The sequence below is a fragment of the Adiantum capillus-veneris genome, chromosome 20 (genome assembly GCF_014529385.1).
Source record: "Adiantum capillus-veneris isolate H3 chromosome 20, ASM1452938v2, whole genome shotgun sequence".
NCBI classification, from domain to species: domain Eukaryota; kingdom Viridiplantae; phylum Streptophyta; class Polypodiopsida; order Polypodiales; family Pteridaceae; genus Adiantum; species Adiantum capillus-veneris.
In genome coordinates this window covers 45,506,859-45,529,815 of record NC_140950.1, presented here as the reverse complement: position 1 = coordinate 45,529,815, position 22,957 = coordinate 45,506,859, and the positions used below count along the sequence as shown (strand labels likewise).

The window sequence follows — 22,957 nt, the reverse complement described above, 5'->3', positions numbered from 1 at the left end:
AAGCATAACAGTGATGGTATCATGAACATGTTTTCAATCTGGCGTGTAAAATAAAAGTCGGCCCTTGTTTGAATAGAGAGAAAAACATTAAATGTTGTGACAGGCAAAAATTGGCCTACAAGCCAACCTGTATATGGAGAAAATGTATGTCTATGCCCTCTGCATATTGTGACCACCGAGCTCCCAAAAATGGTCTAGGGACTCATCCAGTCAAGTTCTAGACAATCTTCGTCAAATACATTCAGCTCTCTTGCGATATCTTCGTGTCAGGTGCACTTGTTCCAGCGCCTTTAGCACTTGCTTGTTGAGCCTCTAAAGCCTTTTCAGCCCAGTACTTTTCCAAAGGTGGTCTCCAGATGTAGTTACCTGAAATTACTCCTATCCTGTAGCAAAACAACAAATCAATGCATACAGAAGGTAAGCAGCTTGCACATAATAAAAGATCATAGAAGGAAGTGAACCATTCTTTCAGGAATGGAGTTCTTTCAATAATGAAGATGCCATAGATTTTTCCTTCTAACTGAACCTGCATCATGCTTTGATCACTTTTCGTTAAACGCTTAACACACACAAGTGAACTACACAGGAAAAACAGAGGCCATCACCAGAGCAAAGCAATGATTTGTAACAGTTCATGTTTGAGTTCTAAGACAGCTGCTACCTGCAAAGCACCAGTTGCGCCCCCCCCCCCCCCCCCCCCCCCCCCCCCCCCGCAGCAAGGGACAACGTTTGATTGTCATCATGCAATGGGCACGCCAGTGCTCACATATCCCGGTTGAAATGCAAAATCCCGGTTGTAAATCGATCAGACTTTAATTTTCAAGGTAAAAAATTGATCATTTTAGTTATAAATCCAGGCGAATACCCTGAATTTTGGCATAAATTCCGGTTGTCTGACTAGTTTGCCCTTGAAAAGCATGGCTGAAAAAATAGTGTTTTTAAAGCAGTGGGGCATGCATAGGGTAAGGCAGGCATTTACGCAACACTTTACCGAATAAGTCAAAATTAAATCATTAAAACAACAACTTAGCAAAGATAAGAATAAACACCAAAAAAGCATTGTTCTTTCTTTTTGTCTGTATAATAATGTACAAGGAGTCCCATCAGCCTCTCTAAATGGGCAGTACAATATTGAAGAGCACCAAACTAGGGAAGGTTCCCTAGGGGGATACTATAAGCCACTCTGGGTATGTATTATACCACTGTATTGGCCAGCTAAAGGAAAAGAATAATTCTTAAGCGCGACCAATGTCTGATAAAAGCAAGTATACGCTCCACCGCTGCTCTGGACAAGCCTGCTGCTGTGCCCCACTGACAACAAAGAGTAAAAAAAAAGCTTGAGAAAAGAAATACTGATCTTCATATTTAACGTTTACTTGTTTGATCTAAAAAATTTCTTAAGTAGAAAAAGTTAATGGTTTGGCACGTCTACTGTGGAAAGACGAGAAAGCTCACACCACCACAAGTAAATGAATACATACTATCCTCTAGAGAAAAGGTTTCTTAAGTGGAAAAAACTAATGGTTTGGCACGTCTACTGTGGAAAGACGAGAGAAAGCTCACACCACCACAAGTAAATGACTACATACTATCCTCTCCTCTCCTCTAGTTTTACCCCATGTCCGTCTCACAAAAAATGCAGCAGCTTCAAGTGGATTATAAGACTTATATTGTGTCTGCAGAGTCTACACAGAATTGGAAAACCATTGGCTCCTGTCACTCCTCCCCAATCACAGTGCTCAGCCTCCCAAGGAATCTAATAATATGTCTACCCTAAGCACACGAAGGAGAGTGTCCCTCATATAATACCATTTTCAATGCAAAGAAGCCAGTTAAGTACTAAATCGTCTATAGTTTCAGATATAAAATTCAATTAAAACTATAGGTGGATCCACAAATGAGGGGGCATATGCTGGATCCATCCTCAGAAGGGTGACTAGAGCATCGTAGGTGGGATATCGCTAAGACCACCCTAGCACACTAAGATAAACACCCCAACGTTGAGTCCGGTACTTGCACTTTTAGCTTTGAGGCGTACTTTCGAATCAGTTCGTACCTTTTGATCTTTCCTTCATATCTCTGTGAAGTAAGATATCCATTGTCATGACTCATATAAAATCACTAGACCACAAATATAAGAGCCCACAAAGACACTAACATTGAAAGAGAGATAAAAAGACAACAGAACAAGGTAAAACGAAAGAGAAAAGACCCCATACTCATTTCCTCGCACTTATACATAGTGACGTACAATTTAATTCAAGATTAAATGTACACATTTCAGCGGTGACATGGTGTTTGGTGAAGAAAAAACATGCTTGGTTTGGATTTAGGATTGAGTAGCTGGGAATTTAGTGTATATTTCCTTTGGTTCTTTCAGTTCCATGTTATCAATGTTACTTGACAAAGAAAGACCTTGTCACAAACTGATGACGTGGCAGATCCTGGATATGCGCCGACAGGCTGACACGTGGCACTGTACGGACTCCGGGATTTTACGGCGCAATCTGCGCTGACAGTGATGATGTGGCATTTCCGTGCGGAAATTGCGTATAAAATGCTGGCTGATTTACGGCAGCTTTTGGGGCTTTAATGCTTTAATTTTTAAAAGCTTTTGGGCTCAATGCTTTTGAGTAAGAAGCTTTTAGAATAAAAAACTTTTGGGGCTCTGCGTTTGGGCATCCCTTGTACTTATAAATAAGTGGGCAGGGCCTCACTTCTTAGGGCATCTGGACGCAGAGTCTGAGAGTGAGCACCTGCCTACTCTCTTGTACTTTGAACTCAGATTAATACAAAAAGAATTACCGAAAGGGGCGCCAGTCTTTGAGGCCAATACCTATGGGCACGGAACTACACTGGGCCGTGTCAATTTTGTGAACCGTTTTGAATTGAATCTCTGTTGTGTCGCGATAGAATCTTGACTTGGGGTGTCCAAGTTTGTTATAGTGGTATCAGAGCGCGGCTGATTTCTCTTCTATCGGGAAATCCGATCCTTTTCTTGCGGCACTTATGGACTCCAACAAGAAACAATCGACTTCTTCTGCATTTGCCAATGCAGGAGGAGATCACAAAGAAGATTCTCACGAGCAATCAGAGGAAGAGTACGGCCTACTCAGTTCGAGATTGAAGAGATGGAACGTCGACAATTGGTTGACCAGGCAACAAAGCAGATGAATAAAATTGCAAAGGATCCAAAATTTGTAAAATTTTTGTCTCAGCAATCCCTTGCAGAAGTACACGCCCAGTGGCAGAAAGCCACAAAACCACCCATCAAACCGGAACCGGCAAAGAAACCTCCTTCTCCGAGGATGTTTACAAAGCAAGAACTACAAGAGGTGGTTCAGACACAGATTAGCCGGCTTTTGGACGCAAACAGCAAATCCAAAAAGCACGATAAAAAGCACAAAAAGGGATTGACTTCCCGGGTTATTCGGGTCATCAATCTTCTTTTGCATCGGCAAGAAAGCAGAAGAATCATGTACGATTTGACTAACAGTTCTTCTTCTTCTTCTTCTGACAGTTCTTCTAGCTCTTCTGACTTGAGCGAAGAAGACAGAAAAGGCAAAAAGCGAAGCAAAAAGCAAAGCTTCGGAAAGGGCAAGAAAAAGGCAAAGAAACCTAAATTTCGCCCAGTTTTTGACAGTTCTACAAAGGACCCATCCTCAGGCAGTTCGGACTCTGACGATCACATGTTTTATGCAAAGAAGAAGCAATATGACTTCCTCGAAGATAAAAGCAAGAAAGTAAAAGAAATCAAAGAAGGTGGACAGTCAATTAAGTTTGACTCTTTTTCTGGATTTTGAGATGCTCCGAGGGCTTTGGCCTTCATACAGCAGTTTGATATAGCTTTCTCTGGAGGGCATTACTGAGAGCACTCCAAGATTAGGAGGGCTACATCAAGAAAAATGCTCCAACATGGTGGTCCACCCTTCTTCCGAGGAAGGAAGCTCCACTTAAATGGTTGAAATTCAAAAGGCTTTTTATTTCTTCTTGGCTGACTCGGGACTAGGGGCCTTCGGAGGAGGGTTTGACAACATTCTGGTGTCGTATTCTTCTCTCTCCATCTCTCAGTCTCATGCACCTTCATTCACAGTGTTTATCCACTTTGTTTGTGATCACTTGCACTCTCTCATTAAAGGAACGGAAGGCTCTCCCTTCCATAAGTAAAAGGAACCTTGAGCACAATTCGGAGCACTCATCTTAAGCAAAGTTCAACATTCACTTCCGCTGCACCTTACTGAAAGCGTGAAGCAAAAGGTACCGGTAGGTGCGAGAGAGAGAGCTCACGTTTTTGGGGAAAACTTAATGAGTGAGTTTTTGGTTTTCCCACTTTTATTATAAGCGACTTTTAAAAAATGTGTCCAGGTTCACTATGAACCTGGACAAAGTATAAAAATGTACAAAAAGGGGTTATTTAGGCCTTTAACCCAACAACCTCCCACTTAACGGCATAAATGACACCTCTAAGTTAACCAACTCCAACCAGCTGTATGCAATGCTCATGTTGAGCCTTAGCAAGACTCTTGGTGAGAACATCTGCAGGGTTATCCTATGTATGGATCTTAATCAAAGTGACTAAACCATCCTCCAATACCTGTCGTATGAAGTGGTACCGCACATCTATGTGTTTGGTACGCGCATGAAACATGGCATTTTTGGCTAAATAGACGGCACTCTTGCTATCACAACCCAACACGGGTGTATGAGCACGCATGCCAAGTTCTTTTGCAAGTCTGCCCAACCAAATGGCCTCTTTTGAAGCCTCTGTGGCTGAAATGTATTCAGCCTCAGTAGTACTCAATGCCACAATTTTCTGTAACCTAGAACACCAAGAGACTGCACCACCAGCAATGGCAAATACATATCCACTGGTAGATTTCCTGGTATCCATGTCATCTGCCATGTCTGCATCACAAAATACCTGCAACTTTAAGTCACTTTTGTAATAACAGATACACTTTGATTGTGTACCTTTCAAATATCCCAGAATGCATTTGAAAGCTTCCCAATGCGGTTTGCCAGGATTCGACATGTATCAACTAACAACTCCCACTACATAAGCAATGTCGGGACGAGTGGCAACCATAGCATACATAAGAGAACCACAAGTTGATGCATAAGGGATTCCCTTCATTGCTTTCAATGCCACCTCATCCTTTGGGCAATCTGCTTTGCTAAGCTTAGTGTATGGTGGTAAAGGTACCCCAAGAGACTTAGCATCAACCATATTAAATATGTCAAGTACTTTTGCAATGTACCTTTCTTAAGATAAAAACAGCAATTTCAGCTTTCTATTTAATACGCATGCCCAAAATATGCTCTGCATCACCCAAATCCTTCATAGCAAATGCTGAATTTAGCTTACGTTTCAGACTAGCATTTGCATCAAGACTAGCTGAATTTAGCATCAAGACTAGTCTTATGTTTCCCGGCAAGCAGCATGTCATCAACATAGAGAACAAGTATGATGGGACTACCATCTTCATCCCTTTTCGTATACAAACAATGATCTGCATGGCTGCGTTTAAAGCCTTGAGATAGCATAAAAGTGTCAAACTTCTTATACCACTGTCGTGATGATTGTCTCAAACCATACAGAGCCCTTTTCAATTTGCATACATGTCACGTGACACATCCCAACCCTGTGTCCGTGGACAAGCTACACCACAGCAAGGTTCAATCAGTTCAGTTAAGTTTAGATTAGCAGTGATCTGGCACTTTTGTGAGTCTATTCGTAGACCGTGCATGCTCAGTCACTTACCATAGATGCATATCCTCCGGTTGCACACAGCATGGTCATCGGAATTCCCATCAGAATCCATTAGCATCAGTTAGGGGAATTTTCCAGTGCATTTAGCTTAGCCTATTTTCCTATTTATTGGTATTTTCACTTATTATTTTTAAGTGACTTTCCAACAAAAGTAGGTAGGGCAATTTTGCTAAGTTAATATATAAGCAAACCCAAGTTAGCACTTTCTAGCAGAAGAGGCAATAGGAGCTTCCCACTCAACATGCAACTTCTCAGCAGTACCCCCCTCAGCATCAGATCCATCGCCTACAAGTCCTCTTGCCTGGCGTTTTCCATCCTCGCCATAAGGATCCAGCCTTGGCGTTTTACCAGATGCAGCCATCGCCAGCCCAACACCATTGCTGGCGTTTTTCCCCCTTCAAAGCCAGTGTTTTCTGGATAGCTAAAGCATCAGCCAGTTCAGCGTTTTTTATCAGCATTTCAGCCAAGTCACTAACGCTAGCAGGACAAAATCATCAGCATTTTTGCTCAGCATTAGGAGTGCTGCCATACCAGCGTTTTTCAGCTTCAATTAGACCTGCTGTCCCGCGTTTTTCAGCATAAGAGGATGACCTAAAAACGCAGCCAAAGAAGTCCCACAGTTCAGCGTTTTACCATTAGCAGGAACCCCCGCAAGCTCCATCATTTTCAGTCATAACCACAGCAAGAAAACAGTAAATTTCAGCCTCGAAACAGCCACCCAATTCAGCCCATAAAAGATCACAGTTTTCAGCCACGAAGTCGCCGTCGTCATCACCGTTGTCGTCATCGGCATAGTCCAACTTGCATCAGTCCATTGCATACGCATTGTACACCTTTGTGCAATCAAAGTAGACCACTCTCGCAGACGAGAGTGGGGCCTTTGGAGGAGGGTTTTACAACTCTCGGGTGTCGTATCTCTTCTCTCTCCTTCTCTCAGTCTCATTCACTTGCACGCACAATATCCACTCACTTTGTTCGTGACCACAGCACTCTACAAGACGGAAAGCTCTCTCTTTCCCTAAGAACTAAAAGGAACCTATTAGGAACCGCCACGCCCAAGTAAACTTTGGGTTCGTGCGATCGCAACAAGCAAAAAAATTCTTGTGGTTCTTGTGGTTCTTTCCTTGAGTAATGCAGAACACTTCCAAAGCTCTGATACCAATGTAAGGTGCAGCAGAATGAATGTTGTATTTTCTCAAGATTAGTGGCTTGTCTAGCCTCCCCTTGTGTCTCTTTTCACTCATTGAGAGTGGACCGTGCACTTAGCGGCCGGCCAATCGACGTGAGGTGGGAAAAAGCAACCTTGGTGTGAGCGCAAGGCCGCCAAGGGGTGCGCCCGCAGAAAAGGGTAGAACTCGGATGAAGAGAAGATCCTTCTCCAACACGATTTGCAAGCGAAAGAAAACCTCAAGAACCCCAAGAACCCAAGACCCTCAAGACTCAAGAACCTCAAGAACCCCAAGATACTCAAGAACCTCAAGACCCTCAAGAACCAAGTTCCTCGTGAACTTAAGAATCAAAGATCCTAGTGCATGGTCGTCACCCGAAGCGGCATGGATACTTCGCATTCAGGTGATGAGCATGATAGAGGCGACAAAGGATTCTCCCCACCAGGAGATTTTTCCAACCCTCCCCCTTCGCTATCCACGCCACGAGTTGTCCTCACTCCTATGGAGATGATGGTCAAGTCGATGTTGGACATGATGGCACAACAACAAGAAACCAATCGAGTTGCATTGGCACAAGTCGCAAGCAAAGCAAAAGAACAAGCAGCAAAGGACCGTGCACAAGAAGCCAAGGACCGCGAGCGCGATGAAAGAAACGCCACACTTGCCGCCAAACAAAAAGAAAATCGCCTTGCTCAGGAACGTGAGCGCATTGCTCTTGCCGCAAGACAAGAAGAACATCGACTTGCTTTCAAACGCGAGCGCGATGAACGAGAGGCTCAAAGGGAGATTCGTCATCAAGAATTTATTTCCCACATCCTAGCCTCGAAGACCGAACCACCCAAAGATCATGGGAGTTCGTCAAGTGGCGCAAGCCACGACGCGGATTCCAACCATCGAGTTACAAAAAAGTTGACTTTCAGTAAGTATGACGGTAAGATGGATGCTACAGTTATTCATTCTCGGTTGCATCAATTTAATGCTTATTTTGCGACAACTAAGAAGACAGGAAATAGCAAAGTTTTGACGGTAGCTATGTACCTTGCCGGTGATGCCATCAATTTGTACCACGCATGACAAGAGGCACAGCTAGCCGCGCACCTAGAGGCAGCCGACGATTTCACGCCCCTCTCTTTTAGTTGGGTTGATTTCCAAGACAAGCTCAAGGCGCGGTTTATGCCACCTCAGTACCTTGCACGATTGAAGGATGATTGGTGCGCTCTCAAGCAAATTGGTATGCCGGTTATGTCTTTTTCTAATCGTGTTTTGCAGCTAGGTACCCAACTATGCATGTCGGATGATGAGCGGTAGCGATTGCTCTCGCACAGGAGATAAAGCACAACAAGAGAAAGCCTAAGGAGAACAAGACTTCCACGAGTACCTTGCAGACTTCTCAGAACCCGTAGAACGGTAAGAACGGTAAGAATGGTAAGAATGATAACTCTTCTAACCAATCTTCCAACAGTCTCTCATCAAAGAATTCTTCAATGAATCTAAGGGTAAGGCTAACACAACTGCTAAACCTAAGCTTACTCCAGATGAAAAGGTAGCACAAGCAATTGTAGGGGGATACATCACGTCGGAAGAACAAAGCACTTATTCTAAGGAAGGTCGTTGTTTTCATTGTCACATTAAGGGTCACATAAAACGAACATGTCCTAAGCTTGAATCGAATGAATCTAAAGAATCCACAGCACCCACTACATCTATCAATGCAATGAATGATAACACGGTTGTGCCCAAAGTTTCTCAGGACCCTCCCATTGATGATTCTCTCATTAAATGTTATGGTCGTACGTCGGGGCACCGTTTTGTCATATTGTTTGACCCAGGTAGTATGCATGATGTGATCAGTTCCTCTCTTGTTGAGAGAGCCCGCCTCGAAGTTAGTCCGAGATCTCCTATCGAGGTCTCTGGCTTTCGTCCCGATATGGACGCTCTCATCACCGAGGAGTGCCTTGATGTGTTGTTTGCAATTCAACAGACTGCCTTCACTAGAAGATTTGTTGTTTCTCCTCTCTCAGGATATGATATGATTTTAGGCATTCGATGGTTTCGTGAGACTAACGCTCTCATTGATTTTGAGGCTAAACTTTAACTCTCAATGCCAAAAGTGATTCTCCTACTGTCTTTCATGGAGTGGACATTGCTCTTTCTCCATCTCTCATTGCTAATATGCAGGACAAGGTTGAAAGGATTCAGGAGAAGGAGACTCTCTTAGTCTCTTCTTCTCCAAAGCATGACACACAGGATTTGCATGCTTATGAGCAGCATGATGAATTGAATGATAATGATTTGCATGATGATTTGGATGACAAAGAGAAGCATGATGACTTGCATGAAGAAGATGTGATTGTTCACCAGGATGAGGTGTTAGTGGATGCTTTTTCTAGCAAAACTAACCTCGTTGCAGATTCGATCAATCACCAAGAATGGATCTTGGCTTTCGAGTCGAGGTCCACAGATCCCCCACAAGAAGATTTGCTAGATCCCAAAGAACCGATCTTGGCTCTCGAGCCTTGGTCCAAGGAACCCTCACAGGAAGTATTGTCTTCGCATGATTGATACGCACGCATTGTTCGAGTGTTTCATTCGTGAAGGTTTCCTGTATTTTAGTCAGCATCGTTATGTGATCCCTTTTACTAGGCATGACATATTGTATGTTGAGCACGTTTCTCTCATGGATGAGCACGAATGTATGCGGATTGTTCATGAAAAGTTGAAAAGTTTATATGTAAGGAAGTCGCATTCCATGTCTCTTCCTTGGCATGACACAGTTTCCGAAAGAGCACATGATTGTATGAGCACCAAGCATAGGCATTTCCATTGTGATTTGCCACAGTTGATTGATTTTGATCAAACAGAAAAGATTCGATCTCATTGTTTGCATGTAATTGATGAACGGGTTGTCACTCCATCTATTTGTTCATCTACATTGCATGCACAGTCTTTAGAGAAGACAATATTTTTTTCCTTCACTTTACATGGAATGGGTATGTTCATGGTTTTGTGTTGGAGATGGTTTCAGGAATTTTCAGCCATGGATTCTTGAAGAAGAAGGAAGCACGACTTTAGACGAAGTTGAAGCAAGGAAGGAGATTCAGAAGACTTTGTGTCGCTTTCGGCGCGGCCCAATGAAGCAAGTGTTGCAGACCTTTATGAAGTTCAAGTACCGCTCGGCCCACATAACAGAGTGGGCCGGCGAAGAGTCCCTTCCAGGATTCCGGATGCTGTTGGCGATCTCCCTCGACGCCATACAGTTCGGTACCAGTACCTCACTTTGAAAAGGAGGGGATGTCACGTGACACATCCCAACCCTATGTGTCCGTGGACAAGCTACACCACAGCAGGGTTCAGTCAATTCAGTCAAGTTTAGATTAGCAGTGATCTGACACTTTTGTGAGTCTATTCGTAGACCGTGCATGCCCAGTCACTTAGCATAGATGCATATCCTCCGGTTCCACACAGCATGATCATCGGAATTCCCATCGGAATCCATTAGCGTCAGTTAGGGGAATTTTCTAGTGCATTTAGCTTAGCCTATTTTTCTATTTATTGGTATTTTCACTTATTATTTTTAAGTGACTTTCCAACAAAAGTAGGTAGGGCAATTTTGCTAAGTTAATATATAAGCAAACCCAAGTTAGCACTTTCTGGCACAAGAGGCAGCAGGAGCTTCCCGCTCAACATGCAACTTCTTAGCAATACCCCCCCTCAGCATCAGATCCATCGCCTACAAGTCTTCTTGCCTGGCGTTTTCCATCCTCGCCATAAGGATCCAGCCTTGGCGTTTTACCAGATTCAGCCATCGCCAACCCAACACCATTGCTGACGTTTTTCCCCCTTCAAAGCCAGCGTTTTTTGGATAGCTAAAGCATCAGCCAGTTCAGCGTTTTTTATCAGCATTTCAGCCAAGTCACTAACGCTAGCAGGACAAAATCATCAACGTTTTTGCTCAGCATTAGGAGTGCTGCCATACCAGCGTTTTTCAGCTTCAATTAGACCTGCTGTCCAACGTTTTTCAGCATAAGAGGATGACCTAAAAACGCAGCCAAAGAAGTCCCACAGTTCAGCGTTTTACCATTAGCAGGAACCCCCGCACGCTCCATCTTTTTCAGTCATAACCACAGCAAGAAAACAGTCAATTTCAGCCTCAAAACAGCCACCGAATTCAGCCCATAAAAGATCACAGTTTTCAGCCACGAAGTCGCCATCGTCATCACCGTCATTGTCATCGGCATAGTCCAACTTGCATCAGTCCATTGCAGACGCATTGTACACCTTTGTGCAATCAAAGTAGACCACTCTCGCCGACGAGAGTGGGGCCTTCGGAGGAGGGTTTTACAACTCTCGGGTGTCGTATCTCTTCTCTCTCCTTCTCTCAGTCTCATTCACTTGCACGCACAATATCCACTCACTTTGTTCGTGACCACAACACTCTACAAGACGGAAAGCTCTCTCTTTCCCTAAGAACTAAAAGGAACCTTGACCAATAAAGATTACTAATCTTGAGAAAATACAACATTCATTCTGCTACACGTTACAATACAAGTTCCTCCCGTGTAGGAACTACAAAACCTTCAGGCTGTCTCATGTATATGCCTCTTCAATGTCACTATGCAAAAACGTTGTCTTTACATCCATTTGATTCAATTTCAAATCAGTAAGCTTTACAACAGGAGAAAAGATTTCTTGAAAATCAATTCCTTCTTTCTGTGCATATCCTTTTGCAACCAATCTTGCCTTGTACTTGGGTTTTTCATCCACTATCTTAATCTTGTATACCCATTTGTTAGGAAGAGCCCTTCTCCCTTTAGGCAATGGCACAAGATCCCAAGTATCATTTGCATACAAGGATTTCATTCCTCTTGCATCGCAAGCTCCCACTTACTGCTTGACTCATATGACTTGGGCTCTTTATATGTAAGAGGTTCACCCTCATCTGTCAACATTACACGATCCAAAGAGGGGTTAAATCTCTGCGGTTGCCTTCTCAAACAAGTTGACTTGCGTACCCAATGATCTACATTCTCAGGCAACGGTTCTACATCATAAGGCAACTCATTTTCAGCTCTATCTTGCTGCTGAAAATCATTTTCAGCCAATTCAGGTGGCTGTCCATCCTCATTAGGAGCATCAAAATCATGTCCTACCTCTTATGGCTCAAGGTTAACCGGCTGATTATCCATTTCAGCTTGCGGTAATGCATCATGAGGCTCTTTTTCAACATCAATGGGTGGCACGGAAGGCTGAAATCTGACTGTTTTCTTGTCAGCATCAAATTTTGTAGCATTCTTAAGCAATTTTGCCTCATTGAACACTACATCTGGGCTGCGTATTACCTTCCTAAATTGTGGTAACCACACTCTATAGCCCATTTCACCTTCTTCCCCATGACCTAAGAAGACTCCTTTAATGGACTTTATATCAAGCTTTGTTCTTAAGTCATTGCGTACATGAACAAAAGCTTCGCAGCCAAATACTCTCAAATGATTATAAGAGGCAGGTTTGCCAGACTAAACCTCCTCTGGAATGTCATTTTTCAACGTACTATTAGGAGAGCGATTGCAAATATGAACTGCAGTTTTCAATGCTTCCCAAAACTCTTGGGAAAGATTAACGGTGGACAACATGCAACGCACTCTCTCGCATAAAGTACGACTATACCTCTCAACCACACCATTAGAAGACGGATTATAAGGGGCTGTCAACTCCCTTTTAATCCCATTTTCATCACAAAAACATTGAAATTCAGCAGATACATACTCTCCTCCATTATCATATCTGAGACATTTAAGCTTAGTACTGTTTTGCGTAGTGACAAAAGCATGAAACTTCTTAAAAGCATTAAAAGTCTCACTCTTACTTTTCAACAAATGCACCCATCCTTTCCTAGTACAGTCATCAATGAATGTAACAAAATACAATGCACCACCAAAAGACTTAACATGCATAGTGCATACATCGGAGTGAATAAGATCAAGAGGATTAGCTTTGCGAGAGACACCAAAGTAATAAGAAGATTTCTTTTGCTTTCCATAAAGACAATCGTTACAAAAATCCAAGTTTTTGCCTTTTACATCAACCCTCTTCAGAGAGGAAAGCACATCAATACCCTTTTGGCTCATATGGCCAAGTCTCTTATGCCACAATTCTGTGTGTGAAGCAACTTCAGCAACAGCAAGAAACTTGCCAGGCAAAGCTTTGCATCGAAGATAGTACAAAGTACCTCTTCTAGACCCTTTTGCAACAAGCATAGAGCCCTTAAGCAACTTCCATGAACCCCCAGCAAAGATGGTAGTATAACCATGTGCATCTAACTGGCCAACAGATAGCAAACTTTTCTTAATGCCTGGTACAAACCTGACATCATTCAACACAAGCTCTTGACGATTGTTAAGAGCCAAACGCATAGTACCCATTCCCTCAATATTGCAAGCAAAATTATCACCAAGGTACACCTTGCCATAATTGTCTGCAACATATGTAGCAAAACACTCCAAAGATGGAGTCACATGGAATGAAGCACCAGAATCCACTATCCATGACTGGGATAGGCCATCATTAGCATTGAGCAATGCATCAATGACATCTTTCTTCGACATAAGCATGTCTTCTGGATTAGTTATTACCAAATCTGAGAGACATGAAGCCGCAACCAAAATTTCATCGACATCTGACAACTCCTCAATGACCACACTAGAGGATACATTTGCATTCTCAGCATCCCTAGAGAAATCACCTGTTGATTTTTTCCCTTTCTTCTCATCTTTCTTCTTCTTTTCTTGCGTTTCCTTCTTCCTTTCCTGCTCTTTCTTAAAATACCTGCAATTGGGTTTCTTGTGACCCTTTCTGTCACATTGATAACAAGTGACATCCTTATCTTTTGTCTTGCTCTTACTTCTATTTTGAGTCATGTTGCCTGTATCACGCTTTTGATTTCTACCTCTTGCATTGTAGGCAGAACTGCCACCTTCCCCACTAGACTTGCGTCTAATCTCTTCATTGAGAATAGACCCTCTTACACCGTCATACGTGAGGGTGGGACTGTTGCTCAAAGAGACAACCAAAGTTTCCCAAGTATCTGGCCATGTCATAAGCAAGAAAATAGCTTTCAACTTATCATCGAATTGTTGAAGCCCACTGTCTTGCAACTGACTCAACACACCTATAAAAGCACTCAAATGCTCAGAAGCTGACTTCGAGTCATCAAGCTGCATATTCACCAACTTTCGCATCAAATGCACTTGGTTCACAGGCGTGGTGTTCTCATAATTGGACTTTAGCTTTTGCCATATTGCATAAGCAGAGTCCAAACGCTTGATGTCTGTCAAAATGTCATCATTGATAGCCATTTTGATGTAGGCCATAGCCTTCTTATTCAACCCGACCCACTCTTCGTCAGACAAACCTGGTGGCTTATTTTCTTCCAATGTATCTTCAGAATCCTTTAAGAAAAGGATACCTTGCATGCGTTCTTGCCAGAGGTCGAAGCCTTGACCATCAAACCGTTTGATTTCCATGAAGCGTCAAATGCGGAAGAGAAAGAAGATATTTTAATTCAACCACAAGTGTGTATACAAGAGAGATGCAATAGGTTGAAATTTTAGCAAATAGGAGCAACCACAAGACTTTACATATGATAGACCACAATTTCTTTACATGAAACTGTCCAAATATGAAATTTCAGCTGAAAAGTGTAATTTCAAGCACCTGTACTCAGCTTGTCACTCAATTTGTCGCGACAAACATCAATACATGTGATCCCACAACTTTGGTACACCTGCGTATTGCTGTTTTGACCTGTTATAACCTGTAAACCACCTGTTTTGAACTAAAAACAGCCTGTTTTGGTAGTTTTGGTGACCTTTTCGACTCCGGAAGCAAGGGGCTTCGCGATGGAAGCGAAATTGATCACGGTCGAACAATTTTAACTCGCTATCTAGCAGACTGCGCAGGGCTGTTTTGAAACCCTAGGGCTCTAATACCGGTTGAAAGCGCGAAGCAGAAGGTACCAGTAGGTGCGCGTCGCGATGTACTGCAGGATTGGGGCAAGAAGCAGGAGGCGGAGTGCAGTAAAGAGGAAGCGCTAGGAATCGAAGCAGGGAGAAAGAGAGAGCTCACGTTTTTGGGAAAAACTCAATGAGTGAGTTTTGGGTTTTCCCACTTTTATTATAAGTGACTTTAAAAAAATGTGTCCAGGTTCATATGACAAAGTATCAAAATGTACAAAAAGGGGGTTAATTAGGCCTTTAACCCAACACTTACATTGGTATCAGAGCTTTGGTAGTGTTCTGTATCACTCAGGAAAAAACCACAAAAATTTTTTGCTTGTTGCGATCGCACGTAACCCAAGTCCACTTGGGCGTGTCGATTCCTAATCGTGTTTTTGAAGAGTAACAGGAAACCCAAGAAAGAAGGGCTTGTCCAGCCTCCCCTTGTTTCTCTTTTCACTCATTGAGAGCGGACCGGCCACTTAGCGGCCGGCCAATCGACATGAGGTGGGAAAAAGCAACCTTGGTGTGAGCGCAAGGCCGCCAATGGGTGCGCCCGTGGGAAAGAGCAGAACTTGAGTGAAGAGAAGATCCTTCTCTAACACAGATTACAAGCGAAAGCAGAACCCCAAGACTCAAGACCCTCAAGAACCAAGAATCCCAAGAACCAAGACCCCCAAGAACCCAAGTTCCTCGTGAACTTAAGAACCCAAGACCACAAGAACCCACGACTTTAGTGGATGGTCATCACCCGAAACGGAATGGATACTTCGCATGGAGGTGGTGAGCATTGGAGTGGCGAAGAAGAGTTTTCCTCACCAGGAGGTTTTGTCCGACCCTTCCCCATCTACGACAAGGATCGCACTAACTCCTATGGAGGTTTTCGACAAGAGGACGATGGACAGGGAGTTAGAACGCAAAGCAAGAAATGCAGAAAGAATGGCAGCCATAGATCGTGAATCCGTAGAAAGAAAGGCAACCGTAAATCGTGCATACGAAGCAAGAATGGAAGCCATAGAGCGTAAGCACGAGCAAGCACGCCTGGAAAGACAAGCAGAATTTGATCAAGAGAACAAAGCAAGAAAAGAAAAGAGCGACCAACACATGAAAGAGTTCTTGCGACTCTTTTCTCAAGTGCTAGCACAGATGCAAGAGATTCAGGAAAAGGAGACTCTCTCAGTCTCTTCTTCTCCAAAGCATGACACACATGATTTGCATGATGATAAGCATGATGATTTGAATGATAATGACAAGTATGATGAATTGCATGATAATGACGAGCATGATGATTTGCATGATGATCAAGATGTGATTTCTCACAAGCATGATGATTTGCATGAAGATGATGTGATTCTTCACAAGGATGATGTGTTAGTTGATACTTTCTCTAGTGAAGCTAACCTCATTGCAGATTCGATCAATCACGAAGAACCGATCTTGGCTCTCGAGTCGAGGTCCACATAACCCCCACAGGAAGATTCGATCAAACATGAAGAACCAATCTTTGCTCTCGAGCCTAGGTCCACAGAACCCTCACAGGAAGTATTATGTGTTCGAATGATTAGTCAGCACGCATTGTACGAGTGTTTCATTCGTGATCATTTCATGTATTTTAGTCAACGTCTATATGTTTCCTAGGCATGACATATTGTACGTTGAGCACGTTTCACTCATGACTGATCACGGACGTATGCGGATTATTCATGAAAAGCTGAAAAGTATGCATTCAAGGAAGTCACATTCCATGTCTCTTCCTTGGCACGACACAGTTGTAGAAAGAGCACATGAAAGTATGAGCACCAAGCATGGGCATTTCCGTTGTGAATTGCCAGAGTTGATTGATTTAGATCAGAAAGACAAGATTCGATCTCATTGTTTGTGTGTGTGTGGTGAACTGTTTGGCACTCCGTCTATTTGTTCATCTACACTGCATGCACAGTCTTTGAGGAAGACGAGATTTTATCCACTCACTTTACATGGAATGGGTATGTTCATGTTTTTGTATTGGACGTGGTTTTCAGGAATTTTCAACCTCAGAGATTCTTGAAGAAGGTGGACCTACGTCCATAGAAGAAGTGAAGCATTGAAGGAGACTCAGAGGACTTTGTGTTGCTTTCGGCGCGGCCCAAAGAAGCAAGCGTTGCAGACCTTTATGAAGTTCAAGTATCGCACAACCCACACATCAGAGTGAGCTGGCGAAGAGTCCTTTCTAGGATTCCGGATATTGTTGGCGATCTCCCTCGACGCCATACAGTTCAGTACCAGTACCTCACTTTGAAAAGGAGGGGATGTCATGTGACACATCCAACCCTATGTGTCTGTGGACAAGCTACAGCATGACAGGGTTCAATTCAGTCAAGTCAGTCTAGAATGGGAAGTGATCTGGCACTTTTGTGAGTCTGTTCGCAGACCGTGCATGTCCAGACCTTAGATTAGATGCATATCCTCTGGTTGCATTTAGCATGACCATCAAATTCCAGTCAGATCCCATCAATAGCATTTTTATAGTGCATAGACCTATTTTTCCTATTTTTGACATTTTTCACTTATTATTTTTTAATGACTTTTGTTAGAAAGTAGGTAGGGCAAATTTACTAAGTTTGTATAAGTAGAAAACCTAGCGCTAGCACTTTCTAAGAGGCAACAGGAACCAGTGTGTTCAACAGGCACCTTCTTAGCAAGACCCCCCACATCAGCAAGGCTAGCGTTTTTGCATCTGCAAGGACCTAGCGTTTTGCATCAGATCAGCCAACGTTTTTGCACTTGCAGATTCACAGCGACAGTAGACATCAGATCAGCCCTAGCATTAGCAGATTTCCACCGCAGAATCCCAAATCAGCCTAGCATTTTTGGATCAGCCAGAGACCTAGCGTTTTTGCAGATCTTCGCGACAGAAGCAACAATAGCACCAGCGTTTTCAGTTTTCTGCACTTAGACATCGCAGAACAAGTCCCGAACCTCGCAGATCTCACCTTCCCGCAGCAGATCCTCGCCACACGGTTAGATCCCGCGAAGTTTGCAGATTCAGCTCGGAAAATGCAGATTTCAGCATCTGCATTTTCAGCGCGTCGTCGTTGCATCGTCGCCATCGACATCGTCACCAACATAGAATTAGAATTCAGCAGATAAAGATTTGCAGATTTCAGCCATTAGCATTATCAGATTTCAGCCCGTCTCGTCGTCGTCCTCATCGTTGTCGACCTCGTCGGCAAGTCCAAGCATTGTAGAGATTGTGCAATCATAAGTAGACCGCTCTCGCCATAGAGAGTGGGGCCTTCGGAGGAGGCTTTGACAACATTCTGGTGTCGTATTCTTCTCTCTCTATCTCTCAGTCTCATGCACCTTCATTCACAGTGTTTATCCACTTTGTTTTTTATCACTTGCACTCTCATTAAAGGAACGGAAGGCTCTCCCTTCCGTAAGTAAAAGGAACCTTGAGCACAGTTCGGAGCACTCATCTTGAGCAAAGTTCAACATTCCATTCCGCTGCACCTTACAGAGCTCCCTCTCTTAATCTAGGGCCAAGGCCTTGCTGCCTATAGCGTTTTGAAACGCTGGCAGCGCGCAGGCCAGTGGGGAGAAAGGAGGGACCTATCGGCGTGCGTTTTGAAACACTGGTGCACCAATCATGGGTGGCTCGCCTGGGGCGTCTCAACAAGCGAACAGGAGGGGGCAGAGTGTCGCGTGTCGGGGCTGCGGACGTCTCAGAACGCACAAGAGCAGAGGGGGTGGGATGTGGCCCCAAACGGTGCTGCTGACTGCGAGCGTTTTAAAACACTCAGCGAGGAGGGACCCTGCAGTTGCCGCCGGCAACGTTTTAAAAAGCTGAGGACAACGGCATTTTGGGTTGAGCCAGAGGGTGCGGGGGGGCACGCCACGAGGGAGGTTCTTCTCCTCTTCCTCCACGCCAAGGCCTTCAAGGAGCACACAACTCTGATACCATGTCAAAGTCGACGATGCGGAAGCGTAGAGACCAAGGGAGTGAGCACGAGAGAGAGAGAGAGAGAGAGAGAGAGAGAGAGAGAGAGAGAGAGAGAGAGAGAGAGAGAGAGAGAGAGAGTCTCCTGAACCAGTCAACCCGGCAATGAATAACTGAATATGTATATAATGGAGGCAAGGGGTCGCTTATATAGCAATCCCAGTAAATTGCCCTACCCAAGACTTAGACAAATAAGTAAAATAAGTACCTAAAAGCCAAACTAAATAATGGGATCACATTGGGCAGTCCACTTGAGATGCCTAAATTTTAACGGTAGCCACCACCGGACAGGAATCTAAACTCTAACATGGCAGACATATGGTTTGATACTCCAAGAGTTTGCTTGAGTAGCTAGGTCTTGCAAGACCCTAATAGCTTCTTTGGCAAACATGATCCTCAAGTGACGACCTTTGAGGTCTTCCATTTCTTAGCCATTCGAGTATACCAGTGGTGTGATCCTCTACAGGTCTCAAGTTTTCTAAGACTCTGGTTTTGATATTCAGTTATGGAGAAAGCAACTCTACTCCAAGCTGTCTCAGATTCCTTTCTGGTAATATTTATTCTCTTTTTCCCAGGATCGAACCGGAAGGGGACTCCCAAACTTAAACTCTGGAGCTTCCAATTGCAATGATTGCTCTGATCTAGCATGGAGTTGAGTTAGTTTTTACCTCACAGCATACTTTTGAGGATACTTCTCTTTCATAAGGCGCTTCCACATTATTATCTTCACTTGACTACCTATGTTCCATTTAGCAAAGGACCATGCGCAGTCTTCTCGTCCTTGGTTTCCTTGGCGGCCACTTCTTACGGATTTTGGATGGTGTACTTCAGCCCACAGTGAAGCTAGTATCATAGGGATGTTATCTTGAGCCACGTCGGTGGTTGCTGGTCTTTTGTTTTAATGGTATGATGGTTGCTCTTCCTCGTGCATCCGAGTAGTAGTTCCTATGTTTTGTCTTCCAAACAGTCCCTAGAAACTGCACCCTTCAGGACACACCTACTTCTTTTATCCATAGACTAGCATGGAACTTTTGTACAAGTGGATCATGGTCCTTCTTGGACTAGCAACCAATTACACTTAGCTTGAGCATTCTTCAAAATGGAAAGACATTCTTTTCAATTTTCCAAATTTGGTTACAAGTTTCACAGGTATATTTTATCAAAGTCACCTATCTTGGGTGATCCAATTGCACACGTAAAGACTATTGAAGAGTGGTGATCCATAGTCCAGATGTTCTCTCTTCAAAGGGAGATGTGGAGTCAACTTGGGAGTCAGTTTCCCGGACTACTTCCTGCCAAATCTTGTGGTCCCACGTACAGTGGACAAGATTTATAGTCTATTTGGTGAGTTTTTCTAGCACCTTGTTATTCTCTTGAAGAGCTTGGGAGAGCAAGATCTCTTGATCTTGTCGTATTAGCTACAGACTGCTTATTGATGTGTATTTTTTCTATTGGATGTACGTTCGTGATTCACTCTAAGAGTGGGATGATACTCTTGTAAAGTCCTCCATACAAAGGAAGATCAACAACAATTTTCACTCTCGGTTCCGATGAAGTACCTTCATATATATTTTGCAGTTTATTCATGGCATATGGTGGTTGCTATAGTGCTTTGTCGGTTCTTTGTCATCAGACGGTTGCTTTGGTTGTCCACACTCTTTGGACTTCTAATGGTGGCTTGGAGATTCTGGGCATGCGATGAATATTGTGTAGTATCAAACTCTTGTTGCAGATATCCTCGTCCACAAAACCCTCACCTTAAGAGTTGCACATTGCTCACTCCAACTCCCTAAGCCATCTTCCTTTCCAAGAGCTGACAAGGGGTGTTAAGAGTTATGGCATCTCTTTGGATTCGTCCAGTCGATCCCACAATCTTCCAGGGATAGGTGATAACCAGTAAGGGTTGTGCCCGACCACAGAGAGGTAGTTTTCTCATGTCGGGATATCACTAGCCATGTGCGGCCTTGGCGTCCTGTGGCCATGTAGGCTCCTGTAGCTCCAAAGGATTTTCCCTTGTCTTCCAAGTGATGCCAGATTTCCTATCATCTATGGGCTCCCCTTCATATTTTCCATATTTACTAATCTATTTATTAGGTCATGGGGGGCTGAATCTGGGTCGAGGCCCCTCATTCTTTGGGACTAGAGATAAAAAACTTTGGAGAACCCCCAGCATCAATGTAAAATAGAGCTCTCGCCTTCCTCCAAAGTGACCAGATGATGTTAGCAGGTGAAACATGAGAAGACTCACTCAATGACCAATTGATGGGTGCAATTGTTAAGATAGCGAGCTCTACGCTACTATCATAAAAGGTCGAAAGCCATGTAGCCAACCAAAGAAGAGGACCCAAGGGGTTCATTAAGGTTGAAGGGGAGAAAATGGACAAAATCTAAACTACCAAACTGAAAGCACACATACAACAAACAGGAAAAGAGAGAGAGAGAGAGAGAGAGAGAGAGAGAGAGAGAGTACATGACTACGCCCAAGACCAGCGGCAGCGGAAACCGTCGACGGTACATCCTCTTAGGAAACCAACAAGGTCGTAGTGGTTTCTTCGCTGGGCCCTGACCCAGACGAGCGCAATCCAACAACACCGTCTGTCGGCGGACAACTTCAGCTCGCACGGGGAAGTAAACGAGACCTGAGTTTACTTCCGTGACAAGATCTATGGCATCCGATTACTTTCGGTCCCGAATTGATAGTCTCATCTCCCATGCCCGTGTGAGATATAGCTGCGGTTGAGATTATCAGACTCTCATCGTTACATACCACACATGCTTGAATGACCCCAAGCACTGGGATCTAGGGCGTTGAAATGAAGCACGATGTCCAATAGGTCAGAGTTTTCTTTTCAAGTTCGACTTTACTTTTTTATGATGCTACCGTTAGAGTAGATAGTAATTAGTAGCATTCATGAGTGTTACTTACAGTGTAATACTAATCACAACTTAATAAAAAACAAAGAGACTCGATGTAAGCAAATGATGTAGAAAATGCATTAGAAAATGAACTTGTTATGTAGTGCTTATATAGCACAAAAGCAAGAATTATTTGATGAGCTAAGGAGTGAGGCCATGTTCCAAGTTGGAGGAAGTGCTAGCTAGAGAGGAGGTATGTGTGTGTGTGTGTGTGTGTGTGTGTGTGTGTGATGAGAAAAAATGTCCTAAATGGGAGAAGGGATCTTGGGTTCATTAAATGAGCATCATGCATGTTATATGCTTCATGGGTGTCATGTCATGGATGCCATGTATGCCTCTTGGGTTCATTTAATGAGCATCATGCATTTTCTATGCTTCATGGGTGTCATGTCATGGATGCCATGTATGCCTCTAGTCCTAATGAGAGAAGAGAAGAGAAGAGGGCAACCCCATGGCTAGGGCTTACCTTTCAAACTTCCTTTTAAACTTAATCATGGGAAATACTCTAAAATATGAGTCAGTTCGGTCACTCTGATTCACTTATACATCATGGCTAGTTCTCTATGGATTCATTAGCTCATGGTTCACAAAGTGGTCACTTTTTTCTGCCCTAGGATCAAAGCTAGCGTACATCATCATAATCAAGATAAAGTTCGATATAATGACGTGATTTAGAATTTTAGAAGTAGATCATGATCTTCTTCTTGAATAAGATATGAACTCATCCTTTGCTTTTGTCTCTTGTATTATTGTTGATGGTTCTCTCCCTTGGTCTTTTAATCTCCTTCTTGATCTTTCTTGGAGCATTCAAAAGATGGGTGTCTTGTCTTCTTGCAAATACTGCATGGGTTGATCATGTAGTAATCCTTCGTATCATGGTTGGTTCTCCCACACTTCTTGTACTTGTTGAAACCAAAAATGATCATCTAAATTCCAATGTTCTTTGAGTCCTTCTTCTTCCCACGGTCTTGAAGTGAGTTGATGGTGTCCTCCAAGGTAGGTATAGGATCCTTCTCCATGAGGACCGTCACTATTTTCTCAAACGTACTACCGGGCATAGCTTTGAGAAGTATGGCCACTTTCTCTTCATCATCAATAGGGCATTGGATGTATGTGAGTTGAGTACAAATTC

At 43.5% G+C, this 22,957-nt stretch overlaps 1 long non-coding RNA gene across 2 annotated transcripts; it reads right to left on the bottom strand.

Moving 5' to 3' along the window:
* Positions 1-995: 995 nt before the first annotated feature.
* Positions 996-21,761, bottom strand: LOC147432451 (uncharacterized). Of its 2 annotated transcripts, XR_015185558.1 has the most exons (3): positions 21,380-21,723; positions 2,057-2,079; positions 1,043-1,311 (listed from the first exon to the last, which is right to left on the bottom strand). It is a non-coding gene; the product is annotated as an uncharacterized LOC147432451 (long non-coding RNA). The 2 variants fall into 2 exon arrangements; XR_015185559.1 differs by lacking the exon at positions 2,057-2,079 and having other exon boundaries at positions 996-1,311; positions 21,380-21,761.
* Between the last annotated feature and the right edge of the window lie 1,196 nt (positions 21,762-22,957).